The following is a 12375-nucleotide window of genomic DNA, read 5'->3' as shown; positions in this document are numbered from 1 at the left end:
AATGCATCTCTTTTACGCCACTATCCATTAAAATAGAAGGACGGCTGCATCCGATTAACCAGGGTAACCTTCTCTTCAATACAATACATGTGGATTATTTCGGTCCGGTCGACTCACGTGTGTCTGTTAAGAAGCACATTTTTCTTGTAATAGATGCGTTCACCAAATATATTCGTTTATATCCCGTTAAAACTACTAGCGCTAAAGAAACTATTAAATGTTTAATCGACTATTTTTAAAACAATAGTATTCCTAAGATTATTATATCAGATAGAGGAAGTGCATATACTTCAACCGAATTCAAAGATTTTTTAGAGTCGCGTGATATACAGCATGTCAAAATAGCCACTGGATCTCCACAAGCAAATAGACAGGTGGAGAGAATAAATAAAGTTATTGCGCCAATGCTTGTTAAGCTTTCAGATCCAACAGACGGTAAACCATTGTACCAAATGCTTGCTTAAGTCGAATATGCTTATAATAATACAGTGCATCGTTCCACCGAAAAAACTCCTTTAGAGTTATTATTCGGAATCAATCAACGCGGTGCGGTGGACGATAAACTTAAAACATTGACCCATCATGAATTTGTACAAGCTGTACAGGATTTACCTGGTATTCGAAACGAAGCGTCTCAACAAATTGTTAAAAATCAAATCGATCAGAAGCGACATTATGATGCTAAGCAAAAAAATCCACGTATTTATAAAGGGGGAAATCTGGTCATGGTTTGCAATTTTGATAGTACTCTCGGCGCCTCTCGAAAACTGATTCCTTATTTTAAAGGGCCTTATGAGATAATTAAAATTCTTCGAAACGACCGTTATATAGTTGCTGACCCTAAAGGCCTCCAAAATACCCAGCGTTTTTACCAAGGTACCTGGCAATCATCAAACTTGCGTCCATGATTAAATGAGCACCCCTGACTTTATTTTGAAATTTTAGAATTATTCTCATTACTATGTTTTGTTGAAAAATTCATTTTTACCAAATAAGTATTAATACTCTTTAGTTTATATAGATTCAGGATTGTTTATTTTGGTTGTATTCCGTCTACCGGCCTAATTCCTTAATTAATTAATCATCAAAGACATTGTTTATTTAATTTATAATTTTTTTTTGTTATCTAATTCTCTACTGTTTGAGGGCAAACCTCTTTGTCAGAAATGGCCGATTGTAGCATATGACATTCGTTAATTTTTGTACACCGTATAACGTTACCATCGAGGCGCGCGCCACCTGATGAAAGTCGGTGTTAATAGATGGAAAAAGAGTTAGTTACAGTAAGTACAAATAAAGACGAACGTACTGCGTTTAAGACAAGAATAATATTCAGCTAATTTCTCTACAATATATATACAGGGTGTATCATTTAATGTGTCACACCGAAAAGGAATAGGTAAGTCTTAATGAAAAAAATAAAAAAGTCTAATACCATTTTGCAAAATTCTCAATGGTTATTAAGAAAATAATTAATTTGTCTAGCGCAAGAGCGACAAAAAAGCCGCGCGCGAGCGAAGCGACGCGACGATACGGAAGGCGGAGCGAATGGCGACGTGCGAGCGAGACGATGCGACAATCCGCGAGTGAGGCGAGCCGACCGATATGCGAGCGACGCGAAACAAAACCGCGCGAGCGAGACGATGCGACAATCTGCGAGTGAGGCGAGCCGACCGATATGCGAGCGAAATGAAACGATACCAGACAAGCGAGAACATATAATATTTTTGGAAACGCTATCGTTTCCACACTACCTTTTGAGGTAGATAGCTCAGTGCGTTTTTTTATAGTGGTCTCCCCAGTAGGTCTAATCCACTGTAAAAAATCAACGCAACATATGTTCGAAGTGCCGACCTTGTGCTTGTACGCACAGTTCGGCCCTCCGAACAATATGTTGCGTTGCTCGTTCTGCCATGCAAGGCGGAATGGATCTGAATGCCGCTACAATTGCCTTGCGAACTTCGTTCACTGTTAAATCCCGCATAGGCTCGACTAACGACTTCACGTGTCCCCAAACAAAGTAGTCGAGCACGTTTAAGTCGGGTGACCGTGCCGGCCACATTATAGGACCGCCGCGACCCATCCAACGATCGGCATAATTGCGATCAAGAACTTGCCGCGCGAAACGCGAAAAGTGCCATGGAGCACCGTCGTGCTGATAGATCACACTTTGTCGAATCTCGAGCGGCAGGTCTTCGAGCAGTATCGGTAGCTCATTTTCCAAAAAATGAGCGTACTTCTCCCTGTTCAAACGAGCAGACAAAAAAAATGGTCCAATCTGAAAGTGATAATAACAATATTATGAGTTTTTTTTAACTTTCAATGTAATGAATTTTTCTGTGATAGAAATACTTACAATTCTGTTTCTAATTATCCCCGCCCACACATTTAAATTCCACCGGTATTGAAAGGCGCACTGCTTTATTGCACGGGGATTCTCATCGCTCCAGATAACAATATTCTTGGAATTAAAAATTTCGTTCGGTGTGAACAACGCCTCGTCGGTTCACAATATTTTTTCAGCGAACGACGGATTTCGCCTGCACTGCGCTAGTAATCCTACACGTAGTTTATTAATTATTTATTAATATAAGAAGCGTACTTTAAATGAAGATATACTTAACAAAAAAAGATGTACCTTCGCAGATATGTATTCGCTGTTCTTCATCCCGAGGAAGAAGTTGTTGCACCCGATGGAAATGATATGGGTGCAACCCTTCTTCTAGGAGAACGCGATGTACAACGCAGGATGGTACACCTAGCGTTCGCCCTGCATAACGCACGCTTTCCCCTGGGTTTTGTTAAAAAAAATCAAGTATTTGCTCTTCAATTTCCACATCCCGACGCACTACACCTTCTCTGTGCCGAAATTGAAAAACATTCACAGAGCCTGTTTCTTGTGTTCGTTGCACGCACCTCGCGATCGTCCGCGAAGAAGGCTCCGTACGATCCGGAAACCTTTCCGCGTATATTCGTTGTGCGGCACGCGCGTTTTCTCCCGCGGCACCATAACAGATAATCATATTTGTGTACTCTTGTTGCGTGAACTTCAACATTTTTGCGCGAGATATACCACACAATAACTTTTCAGCGAGCAACGTGGCGATCGAAAAAAAACAATTGAAAATCGCAAACGTCTCCGGTGCTGCTCTAGCAACGTTTAGCAACAATAATTGCCCAAAACTATCGATAACAGCATCTGTCGATAAGAAGTTTTAAGTACACAGATATGCTCATCTGCTATGGTGTCGCGGGAAAAAACTCGCGTACCGCACAAAGATTACACGCAGAAAGATTTCCGGATCGTGCGAAGCATTCTTCGCGGACGATCGCGAGATGCGTGCCACGGACACGAGAGACAGGCTCTATGATTTCACAGCAGTATCGGCACAGAGAAGGTGTAGTGCGTCGGGACGTTGCAATCGAGAAACAAATTCTTGACTTTTTTTAACGAAACCCAGGGGCGAGCGTGCGTTATGCATGGCGAACTCTAGGTGTACCGTCCTGCGTTGTACACCGCGTTCTCCGGGAAGAAGGATTACACTCATATCATTTCCATCGGGTGCAACAGCTTTTTCCTCAGGATGAAGAACAGTGAATACATTTCTGCGAAGGTACATCTTTTTTTGTTAAGTATATGTTCATTTAAAGTACGCTTCTGTTATTAATAAATAATTAATAAAATACGTGTAGGATACTAGCACAGTGCAGGCAAAATGCGTCGTTCGCTGAAAAAATATTATGGACCGACGAGGCGTTGTTCACACCAAACGGAATTTTTAATTCCAAGAATTTTGTTATCTGGAGCGACGAGAATCTCCATGCAATAAGGCAGTGCGCCTTTCAATACCGGTGGAATTTAAATGTGTGGGCGGGGATAATTGGAAACAGAATTATAAGTATTTCTATCACAGAAAAATTCATTACATTGAAAGTTAAAAGAACTCATAATATTGTTATTATCACTTTCAGATTGGACCATACTTTCTATTTCCCCGTTTGGACCGGAAAAGAACCAATGTTTCACCGCACTTTTCGCGTCGCGCACGACAAGTTTTAGTTTACCAGACTTGATCGTGCTTGACTATTTTGTTTGGGGCCACGTAAAATCATTACTTGAGTCTATGAGAGATCTTGCAGTAAATGAAGTTCGCGAGACCATTGTAGCGGCGTTCAGGTCTATCCCGCCTTCCATGGCAGAAAGAGCAACGCAAAATATTGTTTGGAGGGCCGAACTGTGAGTACAAGCACAAAGTCGGCACTTCGAACATATGTTGCGTTATTTTTTTACAGTGGATTAGGCCTACTGGGGATACCACTATAAAAAAAAACGCACTGAGCTATCTACCTCAAAGGGTAATGTGGAAACGATAGCGTTTCCAAAAATATTAATTGTTCTCGCTTGCGTGGTATCGTTTCACTTCGCTCGCATATCGGTCGGCTCGCCTCACTCGCAGATTGTCGCATCGTCTCGCTCGCGCGGTATCGTTTCGCGTCGCTCGCATATCAGTCGGCTCGTCTCACTCGCGGATTGTCGCAACGTCTCGCTCGCGCGTCGCCGTTCGCTCCGCCTTTTGTATCGTCGCGTTGCTTCGCTCGCGCGCGGTTTCCTTGTCGCTCTTGCGCTAGACAAATTAATTATTTTCTCAATAACCATTGAGAATTTTGCAAAATAGTATTAGACTTTTTAATTTTTTTCATTAAGACCCACCTATTCCTTTTCGGTGTGACACATTAAATAATACACCCTGTATATTGTCAATTTGTTACAAGCACTTTACAGAAGGAAATAAATAATATATTAAATAATTGAAAGTTCTACCTTTTTACGTGTATATACAATTTTTAGCTTTTTGTTTTTCAATACATCGCATATAAAACAGATATATATGATGCAGATGCTTTTAAACTCTGAAAAATTAAGTAGTATATAATACATCGATTTATTTATACAGCTTAATAATACAATATAATGTGTGCAAAAAATATAAAAATATAACCTGTTTATGTATAGCACAAATTGATTATAAATATTCCTATTCACGAACTTACATTCATTATATTTATAATAATGGGCTGTTCGTTCGAAAACAGCCATGCTTTAGTTTTGCTCAAATTTTGTAAATACTTTTCTGTCTTGATCACAAAAAAATGTATTTTAAAATAATTTTTTGTGACTTATACGTTAAATTTCTATTTCCGTTTTCTTTTATATGCTATACAGGGTGTCTGGTTGAGTAGTGAGCATCTCTTAGTTATAGATAGAACTCGAAAATATAAATAGGAAAGTCCCGTACCATTTTGCAAAATTCTCAATCGTTATAGAGAAAAAAATTAAAATGCATGAAATGTAAAGGCGTAAGAGCGACAATGAAGCTGTGCGTAAGTGAGCGCGACAGACGACGGCGCCATTCCTAGCCATTCGCCTGTCGCGCTCACTCACGCGCAGCTTCCTTGTCGCTCTTACGCTATACATTATGCATTTAAATTTTTCAATAACGATTGAGAATTTTGCAAAATGTACGGGACTTTCTATTTATTTTCGAGTTCTATCTATAAGATGCTACTCAACCAGACACCCTTACAGGGTGTCCCAGATCAGTGGACTGACCCAAAAATTTTAGGTAGAACTCGCTGAAATAAGACGAAAAGTCCTTTACGGTTTTTAAAAATTCTCAGTAGTTTTCGAGAAAAAAATTAATTAATTTACACGTGAGAGCGACAAAGAAGCGCGGGATTGAGCGAGAGCGCGATAGACAGCGGGCGGAGTCAACGCGCGGCGAGCGAGACGAGTAGACAACGTACGAGCGACACGAGGCGACAACATGAGCGAAGTGAAGCGATTACACGCGTGCAAGACTAGCGAAATGAAATTGTTACGCGCGAGTACGATCAATTTCAGCATTATTTTTTATTAATTTTTAAAACGGAAACGCTATCGTTTCCACACTATCTTGTAATGAGGTAGATAGCTCAGTGCGTTTTTTTTAGAGTGGTGTCCCCAAGAGGCCTAATCCACTTTACACTACAGCTCAACGCAACAATTGTTCAAAGTGCCGTCCTTGTGCTTGGAAGCACATTTCGGCCCTCCGAACAATTTGTTGCGTTGCTCTGTGTACCATATCGGGCGTAATCGTAGTGAAGGCCGCTACAATGGCATCACGGACCTCGTGCACGCTACGATCACGCACATTTTCAATCTGTGCTTTAATGTGCTCCCAAATAAAGTAGTCCAGCACATTCAGATCCGGGGAACGTGCTGGCCATGTGATCGGCCCCCCTCGCCCTATCCATCTATCGGAAAACATATCATTTAAAGCGTTACGCGCGCGACACGAGAAATGCGGAGGAGCTCCGTCTTGCTGGAAGATCATTTTTTGTCTTAATTTTAATGGTAATTCTTCTAAAAGTTCCAGCAAATCATTAATTAAAAATTGTGTGTACAAATCTCCATTTAATCGCGGAGGGAGGAAGTAGGTTCCTATCTAAACACGCAAACACAAAATTTATAAATTTTACCAATACTTTAAAACAAGTTTTTACGTAAGTAGAAATACTTACAACTCTGCTTTCTACTATGCCTGCTCACACGTTGATTTTCCACCGGAATTGGAAGGCGCCCGCGCGAACAGCATGAGGATTTTGATGACGCCAAAGAACAAAATTTTTAGAGTTAAAAACACCATTAGGTGTAAAAAGCGCCTCATCGGTCCATAAAATTAGGCCAGGAAACAGTACATTTTACCGGCATTGAGCAAGAAAGCCTATGATAATAATGTTTTATTTTTATTTATAATTATTGTGTATCAGATATCATAGTTCGAAGGAAATGCAAATACCTTGACAAAAGTTTATTCGCTCTATTGCGTCGCGTGGAAGCAATTGTTGCACCCTTTGATAATGAAATAGGTGCAACTCATCTTCTTTAATGATTCGATGTACCACTGATCTTGAAACACCGACGATATTCGCTACGCGGCGGATACCGTTTGACGGATCTTCGTCGAAGGCTTCCAATACTTGATCGTCAATATCAAAATTCTTTCTTACACCGCGATCTATTTGTAGATGATTCCTTCGATCTATTCCAAGGAATCCCAATTCGCGAGCACGACGCAAACATCTTAAAATTGTCCTAGGAGACGGATGCACACGGTTCGGAAATCTTGCCGCGTAAATTCGAGCCGCGCGTTCCGCATTTTTGCCAGTTATTCCGTAACACACTATCATTTCTGTGTATTCCGCCGTTGTAAATTTCATGATGGATTATAAGAGTACGTAAACTAAGTGTGTCGACACGCGTAAGTAACAATCCACGACAACCAATAGTTGAAAATCGAAAAGATTCCGTTGCTTAGCAATGAAAATGTTTTCATTTTTGTTTTTCGTGGATTGTTGCTTCGGCGTGTCGATACACTGAGTAATCAATTTGATCATGACGACCAAATTTTAATCATGACGATCAAATATTGAAAGCCTTCGACGGGTGCAACAATTGCTTCCACGCGACGCAATAGAGCGAATAAACTTTTGTCAAGGTATTTGCATTTTTTTCAAACTATGATATCTGATACACGATAATTATAAATAAAAATAAAACATTATTATCATAGGCTTTCTTGCTCAATGCCGGCAAATTGTACTGTTTCCTGGCCTAATTTTATGGACCGACGAGGCGCTTTTTACACCTAATGGTGTTTTTAACTCTAAAAATTTTGTTCTTTGGCGTCATCAAAATCCTCATGCTGTTCGCGCGGGCGCCTTCCAATTCCGGTGGAAAATCAACGTGTGGGCAGGCATAGTAGGAAGCAGAGTTGTAAGTATTTCTACTTACGTAAAAACTTGTTTTAAAGTATTGGTAAAATTTATAAATTTTGTGTTTGCGTGTTTAGATAGGAACCTACTTCCTCTCTCCGCGATTAAATGGAGATTTGTACACACAATTTTTAATTAATGATTTGCTGGAACTTTTAGAAGAATTACCATTAAAATTAAGACAAAAAATGATCTTCCAGCAAGACGGAGCTCCTCCGCATTTCTCGTGTCGCGCGCGTAACGCTTTAAATGATATGTTTCCCGATAGATGGATAGGGCGAGGGGGGCCGATCACATGGCCAGCACGTTCCCCGGATCTGAATGTGCTGGACTACTTTATTTGGGGGCACATTAAAGCACAGATTGAAAATGTGCGTGATCGTAGCGTGCACGAGGTCCGTGATGCCATTGTAGCGGCTTTCACTACGATTACGCCCGATATGGCACACAGAGCAACGCAACAAATTATTCGTAGAGCCGAAATGTGCTTACAAGCACAAGGACGGCACTTCAAACAATTGTTGCGTTGAGCTGTAGTGTAAAGTGGATTAGGCCTCTTGGGGACACCACTCTAAAAAAAACGCACTGAGCTATCTACCTCATTACAAGGTAGTGTGGAAACGATAGCGTTTCCGTTTTAAAAATTAATAAAAAATAATGGTAAAATTGATTGTACTCGCGCGTAATAATTTTATTTCGCTAGTCTTGCACGCGCGTAATTGCTTCACTTCGCTCATGTTGTCGCCTCGTGTCGCTCGTACGTTGTCTACTCGTTTCGCTCGCCGCGCGTTGACTCTGGCCGCTGTCTATCACGCTCTCGCTCAATCCCGCGCTTCCTTGTCGCTCTCACGTGTAAATTAATGAATTTTTTTCTCGAAAACTACTGAGAATTTTTAAAAACCGTAAAAGATTTTTCGTCTTATTTCGGCGAGTTCTACCTAAAATTTGCGGGTTAGTCCACTGATCTGGGACACCTTGTAGAATTAAAATGCAAAAAAGTTTGCACTGATAAAAGAACGTCGCAAAGTAAAAACTTTAATTTTGATGAAGCTTTATACTATGTAGAAATTGATATTAGATAACAGATTCCGCTCTAAATATATAAAAGAATCGGTTAAATCGGCTGATAATGTTATATGTGTCAGGTAGGGTTGAGAAGTAACGCGTTACTTGTAACATTGTTACAATTATCGTTATATATTTTGGTAATGATTTGGTAACGATTGTTATTTTTTTTATCTGTAACGATAACGGTAATGTCGTTACATTTTTACAGTAACGATAACGAATTTAACCGTTACTTTTATCGTTACTTTAGTTTTATTTCTACCATAAAGATGTTTTATAGTAGGGCGCTGAAGATCATTTATTACCGACAATATCAATCGAATTCGACAAATCAGTAAGAGGTCGATAATCGATAGTCAATTAAATCGGTAGTGTGCCGCGAGAGGCGTATTAATAGTTCTGTTCTGGATAGTTCGACGATATAACCACAATATGACGCAACAACAGTGAGTTGTGCAAGCACGAGTTTGAAGGATATTAGATTGTGAATATTTAATAAAAATTAAGTTTAAACTTTTTTGGAACACTGTGGAAACGTTTTTTAACGTGTGGTAACATTGCGCATTGCAATCAAAATGTATTTTGTTTACATCTTATTTTGTTTTTTCACAACTTTTTTTTTATTAAATATATTCTGTTATGCCTGTTTATGATCTTCCATTATTAACGTATTCGTATTTAACGTGTACAAATACAAGTGCAGTTTGTTAAATGTGTGCAATCAACGTAAAATAACTAAAATAAGTGTGTTAAAAGTGTATAGAAAGCGAGGTTGCAGCCTTGCGTGAATTGTGCGAGATGTTGCACAGGGGCCGGTGCACGGGGCCCGTCCTTCGGGATCCGTGAGGGAGGGCGAAATTAGTCGTTTTCAAATAAAAACTTAGAATTTTTATTCAGTTACGATGTTACACTTTTTCTATCTTCCTAAGTTTCCCTTTTGTCGGTTCGGCACACGTCCTCGCGTTGTCACGCGTCCTCGGCTCCGCGAGGTCTCCTCTTACTTGGCACGCGACCGAACTTTGATTATCACACGCTCTCAATTTACGGCACGGACTATGATGCGACTGCCCGTCCGTGACGGTTCGCGGTTATTTAATAGTGACGCAGGGCCTTGGCCTCATCGGGTTGCAATGCCGAACTTCGGTAGTTCGGCGAATGCAACCTCAGCGATTTCGGCGATAAGTTCTCGCACGTGTTTCTCTTATTATTTAATTTCTTAAGGAGGTTTGCTGATCTTGCATCCTCTGAGGTTATTTAACTACGAGATACTTATGCCGAAATGCCCTGCGTCATGTTTCGTGTTGTAACGGGGTTTGGGTTACAACAGAGATGTGAATTGAAATTGCGCGCGGCGGGTATGCGTTCGGATTCGCGGATGGCGGCGCGCGATATTCGGAGCAGCTTCGCGGACGGCGGCGCAGCGGTGGCAAAAAGACCCAGTATTTCGGCCATGTTCGGTTACGATTTAGAATACGGAGAGATAGTGTACGATAACAAGCTCATCGGGTATACCAGCGAGAAAAACGAGTGTCTACGAAGCCTTCGGGTTAGCGCACCGCAACAACCGTAAGAGAGATAAACTTGGCGATCCTGAATTTGTAAGAGAACATCAAATACATTCATGTAATTTAACGGCTTAATTCAATACGAGCAACGGCTCCAATCCAACTACAACCGTCTCGCAAATCAAATTCCTGTACAAAAAGTTTTCATCATAAGTGAAATACGCGAAGGGAACAATAACATTAATAACAATAACTTTGATACAATAAAAAGAATTGAAAGTACAAGTACGTGTAATCGAAAAAATCCCTGGCCAGCATTTTTGGAAATATTTATTTTCTAACCTAATTATAGTAATGTAAATAATTTAGCGTTTTCTTGCAACTTATGTGTGGGTGACAAAATTATCCATGCAAACAAAAATTTGTCAGCAAACTTAAAGAAGCATATAAATGTAAGTTTTTTCTTTTTTTAAGTTATTTTATATTGTTTACATATTTACATATAACATACATGCTGTAATATTTAATATTTTATAAATTATTAGACAAAACATCCTCAGCATATACATAGTATAAATAAAGTGAAACGGTCTTTTGAGGAGTCACAAAATAAAGATCTAAATGATAAATGAAAATACAGTAAAACCTGTAAAACAACAACGGTTGGAACGTTGGGGATCTGGTAAAGTAATAATGACGCAAAAGATATTGGATAAAAAAATCCTGAAATTTGTTATCGAGGACCATTAACCACTTTCAATTGTGAACAGTCCAGCTTTTATAGATTTGGTTAGATGTGGACTACCATTATCTCTTCATGTAATTTGCAGGAAGACAATAAAAGAAAAACTACATCAAGAATTTTTAGGAATAAAAGTGGCTCTTGAAAATAAATTAGCAGAGCTTGATATTGTATCAGCGACAGCAGATTTATAGCAAAATGAAAAGGTGAGAATTGTCTAATTATACATATAATTTTATATTTTAATATTTAAAGAAAATCTATATTAATATTAAATTAATATAGATAAAATTAAAGAAAAATTAAAAATCTATTAAATTTTATTGTTATTATTTTAATTTTTCTGATGATTTTTTAATGTTTTGTAGGAGCTATTTAGAAATTACAGTGCATTGGATTAATTCTACAACATTAAAGAGGGAACTAGCTGCTTTAACATCTCGACGTATGACGGGAAAACACACGTACGACATTTTGGCTAAAACTATAAATACCGTGTTTTTAGAATATCACATCCAAAATAAAGTATGCTGCATCACCACTGATAGTGGATCTAATTTTATTAAAGCTTTTCAGTAAGATAATTTTTATGATATATATTTACGTTTCAACATTTTGTTATTTTGCAGTATTTGACATATAGACAAAAATTTACTTTGTATTTATATATTGTATATTAAAACAGCAATATTTTTTTAGGATTTTTGAAAAAGATAAAGAATCAGAAATAGAATTCTATAATATAAGTGATATATTATTAACTGGTGAGGAAAATAGTAATAATACGGATCCCATAGATGCGATTACTTTCCCGTCGCATCATAGATGCGTTAGTCATTTGCTGAATTTAATTGCCGTAAAAGATTCAAAGAAGACTTTTGGCTATATAAGCAGAGCTGCAAAAGCTCACAGAATCACCCGATCCTAGATCAGGAGATCGTATTTTGTAACCGAAGTAGTGCTCAATCAAAACGACGCACACCTCAGCCAGTATACGGAGTAGGGTTCATTATTCCGAAATTGAACCTACCGTCTGCATACCGCTACCGCTGACACTCTTAGAAAAGAGTCCCGAGACTGGGGCGAGCAAAAAGAAGACCAGGCGGAGCCGAAGGAAGAATAAGACTGCGCTCACGCCAGAGACGGTGCCGGAGAGTCCTCCATCTCCACCAGTAGAGGCCGCAAAAACACCGCGGATCATCTCCATCGAAACCTTCCCGCCACAACAGCTGCTGGCGGGAATAT

General features: G+C 39.3%; 1 pseudogene; it reads left to right on the top strand.

Annotated features, from left to right (window-relative positions):
• Positions 1–10862: 10862 nt before the first annotated feature.
• LOC139104182 (uncharacterized) lies at positions 10863–11855 on the top strand (annotated as a pseudogene).
• Positions 11856–12375: the final 520 nt, after the last annotated feature.

This window comes from Cardiocondyla obscurior, linkage group LG07 (genome assembly GCF_019399895.1).
Source record: "Cardiocondyla obscurior isolate alpha-2009 linkage group LG07, Cobs3.1, whole genome shotgun sequence".
NCBI classification, from domain to species: domain Eukaryota; kingdom Metazoa; phylum Arthropoda; class Insecta; order Hymenoptera; family Formicidae; genus Cardiocondyla; species Cardiocondyla obscurior.
This window is presented reverse-complemented; position numbering and strand designations above follow the sequence as displayed.